This window comes from Choloepus didactylus, chromosome X (assembly GCF_015220235.1).
Source record: "Choloepus didactylus isolate mChoDid1 chromosome X, mChoDid1.pri, whole genome shotgun sequence".
In the NCBI taxonomy this organism is placed as follows: Eukaryota; Metazoa; Chordata; class Mammalia; order Pilosa; family Megalonychidae; genus Choloepus; species Choloepus didactylus.
The window spans coordinates 88,016,239-88,021,750 of record NC_051334.1 but is presented as its reverse complement, the minus strand read 5'-3'; the positions used below and the strand labels follow the sequence as shown (position 1 = coordinate 88,021,750).

General features: G+C 37.6%; 1 pseudogene; it reads right to left on the bottom strand.

The window, feature by feature from the left end:
- Positions 1 to 1,447: 1,447 nt before the first annotated feature.
- On the bottom strand, positions 1,448 to 3,764 carry LOC119522239 (annotated as a pseudogene).
- Between the last annotated feature and the right edge of the window lie 1,748 nt (positions 3,765 to 5,512).

Sequence of the window (5,512 nt, the reverse complement as noted above, 5' to 3'; positions counted from 1 at the left end):
TAAATTTTTAACCTAATATGTCCTCTTTATGAATGCCAATCCATTTCTGGTATTTTGCATAATGGCAGCTTTAGCAAACTGGAACAGATTCTAATTTGCATTGATGTATTTTTCCATTTTCAACCCCTTGAAATGTTGACATTCACTTGTTCTCCTTCATGCAAAAACATTCTTATATTTGTACATTTCATGACTATCATTATCCGCTCTATGTTTCACTATGTTATACAGCCTGAGTTCTTATCTTCTGTCTTTCCTTCTGGTGTCATACATGCCCCTAGCCTTCCTCTTCCAACCATACACACATTCAGCTTTGTTCAGTGTACCTACAATATTGTGCTACCATCATGTAGTATTGTAGTATCCATTTCTGGATCTTTACAATCAATCCTGTTGAACATTCTGTATTCCTTCAGCATCAAATGCCCAATCTCTACCCTCTTTCTATATCCTGCTAACCTATGTTCTCCACTTAACTTTCAATGTTCAATCAGTAATGTTAGTTTATATTAGTGAGACCACACAGTATTTGTCCTTTTTTTTCTGGCAAATTTCACTCAAAATAATTTCCTCAAGGTTCATCCCTGTTGTTACATGCTTCATGACTTTAGACTAACTTACAGCTTTTCTCTCTCTCTTTTAACCATTATTGGTATTCTTCATTTCTACACTCTTCTCCAAACCTCTCTCTCCTGTCTTTTCCTGTCTGTAGTACTCTAGTATTTGTGTAGAGCAAGTTTCTTGTTCACAAATTCTCAGTGTTTGTTTTCTGAAAATATATTAACCACTTCCTCATTTTTTTCTCTTGATAGGAAAAATAATATAATCAGCATTTCTAAAATACAGACTAATTCTCTAATTAGCATGCAAATAAGAATACTCCTAGTTTGTTTAGGAGAATTTGGTCAAATCTTTTCATTTCAGGCAGGAACTGGGCTGAAAGGGCAATATAGAATAAAATATTGATGAGAGCAGGACATGTCTTTATTATAACAATATATCGAAGAAATATAACTAAGTATTCATAAACACACTATCCATTATGCTTGATGTTGTTATTCAGCTCCCTAAAATTTGAGGGAATAGTTTATAAAATTCTTGAAATTCACAGACCTTCTTTATAAAGATATGGGTTCGAAATGCATGAACAAGTTTTTTGTTAAGAGAAAAAAAATTTCACTCTTCTGACCTTATTCATAGTTTTAGCCTTTTCATACATCATCAGTGAGTTAACCAAGCTCAAAACCTTTTGTTACCAAAACTACCAGCAATTATATTTGCACATAGCAACATCCTTACAAGGAAGGCATTTTATAAGGAATAACAACTAGTAGGTTACCAACAGATTTTAACCAATTTCCATTTACTTTTATAGCAAAAACAATTCTCCTGACATTCAACCCCTAAAGACTGACTACACCCTTGAAACAATTATTTTAAAAGCACATTAGGCAGCCATTTCCATTTTAATAGTCTGATGCAGATTGTACCCTTCACTCTGAAAGGTTTCAGCCTTGAAGTCACCAATTATGTCATCATTTTGAAAAGTTTTGTGCTTGGGGAAGGTCTTAGTTCTCACTGAAGATAGATTATCAAGGCCTTGATGTGATTCAGGTAAATATGTGCATCTCCCAAAGTATATACAAAGTCACCTGATTTCAGGCCTGTGGTATGTGTGATCATATAGGTGATCCAGGCACAGCTTGTAATGTTGAAATGCAGGCCAATGCCCATGTTTCCTGTCCATGAGAGTTCATTGCTGCCCATGTAGAACTTGCTGAGGGTGTGGCATAGCAGGGCCATCAGAGGAAGAACTTATGGATTCCAAGCACACATGATAATCTTCTGTCATTGGATTTATTTTGATTGCATCAGTCTCCTTTTGCAGCTGGTCTACTCTTTGGCCTGAATAATCTGAACTCATTTCTTTGTATTCTGCCCCAAAATGCCTCCAGTGAAAGCCATAATCTGGGCCCAATTATCTTTTCTCTCTGGCATCCCAGATTTTAACTCCCTTGGAAGACAGTTCTTTAATGTTTTTGGATCCATAGATAAACCACAGCAACTTTGCCAAAAAACACTTCCAGAACACAAGTTTGGTGGTCAGCAGAGGAAACTCATCTCTCAGGCTGTAGCATGCCTCTAGGCTGAAAACAGACAGGGTGCCAGTGCCAGTATAGTCCTCCTTCCTGGAGCCACAGTGAAGGATGTGCTCAATCTGCCCCAGGTGCTGCAGTTCCCCAAGGGGTGTGCCTCTGACTTTCAAGCCATGGGTGCCCCTGAGTCTGCCTCCAAGTCCACAAGGAATCCCTTCCTAATTTTTGAGGGACAGTTTTGCCATTTATATTGTTCCAGGCTGGCAGTTTTACTCTTTCAGTATATTAAATATATAATACCACTGCCTTCTCACCTCCATGGTTTCTGCTGAGAAATCTGCACTTAGTCATATTGAGCTTCTCTTGCATATGATGGATTTTTTTCTCTTTCTACTTTCAGAATTTGCCCTGTCTTTGACCTTGGACAATCTGATTAATAGGTGTCTTGGACTAGGTCTATTCACCTCTATTCTGTTTCAGTTATGCTGAATTTTTTGGGTCTGTAATTTTATGTCTTTCATAAGATATGGGATGTTTTCAGTGATTTTTCCTCCATTATTCTTTCTGCCCATTTTCTCTTTTCATCTGGGACACCCATGACACGTATATATTTGTGTGCTCAATGTTGTCATTCAATTCCCTGAGGCCCTGCTCATATTTTTCCATTCTTTTCCTTATCTGTTCTTTACATGTAGGATTTCAGATGTCCTGTCCTCTTGTTCATGAATGTTTTCTTCTGCCTCTTCAAATCTGCTGTTGTATGTCTCCATTGTGTTTTCCATCTCTTCAGTTTTGCCCTTCATACCTATAAGTTCTGCTGTTTGTTTTATCAAACTTAGAATTCTTCATGTTTGCCCAATGTCTTATTTTTATTCTTCATCTTTTTTGACATATATTTACTCAACACATTGATTTGATTTTTGAATTAGTTTAGCATGTTTGTTTGAACACCTTCAACTAGATGTTTCAACTCCTGTATTTCATTTGAAGTGTTAGTTTTTTTCCTTTGACTGGGCCTTATCTTCCTTTTTCCTAATGTGACTCATAATTTTTTTTTGTTGTCTATTCATCTGGATTCCTTGACTAGATTATTCTAGAGTTCATTTTCACTCTTTTACCTAGGATTTTCTTGTTGGTTGGCTTTGTTTTCTATCTGTTCTTTGGCATTCAGTACAACTTATTCTAGACTGGTAGCATAGCTTCTGTTTAACTAATCAGAAGTTTTAAGTTCTTGTTATTCTGGTTCTTGTCCTTCTTCTATGTAACCATTTCTTTTGAGGGCAGGACTTCCCAGATGTGATAAAACCCAATCAGATTTTCCCAGACCAGACACATCCAGGTCTCAGGATGAGGGTGTAATCAGTATCAAGTTTCCCTGAAGATGTGATCCATCAAGTTGTCAGACTTTCTGTGAGGCCTCTAGACTCTGTACTTTTCCTATCCTGTACAACAGTTGGTGGTTGCCAGCATGAACTTCCTCACCAGTGTAAAGAGGTATGGTGCCTTTAATTCTCAGCAGACCCCATCCCTTACAGAAGTATGGTTGTGGTAGAAGACAAGCTTCATCTGTTTTGGTGTTTTCCAGACCCTGGAGTCCAAATTCTCTGAAGAAGGGCCACCACTTGAGATGGGCCCTGCACCACCTTTTCTTGGAGATGATACACCCATTAGGGAATTAGATCCTTCACTTGACTCCTTCCTTTGTCTCTCAAACTTATCTTAACTCCACCCCTACCTGTGTAAGGCTGACAGTTGAAAATGCCTGAGATTCTCTCTAATCAGCTTCTTAGAATATTTTAAAAAATAAATAAAAAGGAATCCCCATTTCAGAGCCAGTACCCAGCCCCCATGTTTCACCTGTCAAGGGCCAGAGTTTATACACATTTCTATGTGCCCCTTTTCTTGGGACACAACCCTTTTCTAGTATTCTGAACTCAGCTGGCTCCAAAGTCTCTGTTTTTATTTCTTTATTTTATTATTACCTTTTATTATCACCCCCACCTCCTTTCTGCTATGAGAGATCTCAGTGTTCCTTTCCTGCTTGCTCTGGGTTTATCTGTACTCGTAGCTTGTGACCAGTAGTCAAACTTATTAGTTAGAACTGCAGTTAGAACTTGGTTGAACTACCTTCCTTGCTCTTAGTAGATTTATTCTTCTTCCCACAGGCAACTGTTCCATCTAAGCCTGCCATGCCAGTGGGGGAAGGTCACCAGCCTCCACAGGGGCTTTACTTACAGTTCTGTGCTGGGATTTCAGGCATTCCACCAATTTCATGGTGGTGTATGATGTGTGTGTAGTCACTGATGTCCCCCAAAGATTTGATCCAGACAGTTCAAATTATAAAATATACATCCTGGGTTTCTCAGTATCTCTGGCTTTCTGTGAATATTTGATTATATTTGATAAACTTCCTAGACCAGTCTACAAAGTTAAGTAATATGATGTGGAATTTAGCCAAAAAGATTTTGCACATGTGTAATTAGAACCAGGTCTTTAATGAAGACACTGTGATCTTGAACAGGTCACAACTCTCTGGATAGCTCTTTCTTTATTGGCAAAACAAGACAAAACAAAGATGGGCAACTATGTATGATTTCTCTTCCCACATGATCAGGCAGTACTTTTCCCAGAATAACTTTACAACAATGAAAGATTATCTTTCTGAGTAGCTGCTCATTCCTATACTCATGAACCCATGAGAAATCTTATTGTAAAATAATGTTGGGTCAATTGGAATTTACATTTAAAATTTTTCTAGATTTTTCCAAATTCATCTACAAAACTTTACCCAACAGGAGCTGATTCTCTATACCTTCAACAACACTGGGTGTTATCAATATATCTGATATGTTGCCTATCTTTTAATCTTCCCTAAATTCACCAACTTTTCTGTGAGAACTGAATTTTGTTGAAGATTTCTGTTTTATATATATCTTCAAACTGTCATACTCCACCCTCTGGCTACCAAAAATACATGTACTTTCTGTAGGCAAAATACATTAATTCCATCACAATATCACAAAAGCTTTAAATGATTTCAGTAACAATATTAAATACAAAGTCTTTAAAAATTTGCAGGGAGTGACATCATCATAATATCAACATAAACAACTATTGAAAACTTCTCTCCAGAGAGTCAATGAAAAAAAAGGACAATTCTGAATTATTGGAGGCACTGAAGGAGGATATAGACTGGAGATGGATCTAGCAAATGTCAAATTGAAGAAAGAGAGGAAAAATCAGGTAGCAATCTTCCATCCCAGAATAGACTGTCCTCTTCCTTCTCCCTCACTAGGTCAAAGGGCAGGAAAGGCACAGCAACAGCAGACAGAACCCCACACACTGGGACAAAGAATATAAACTCTTTCACAGTGGTGAGATATACCCCCACCATTTGAACACCTATGAAAAAATTG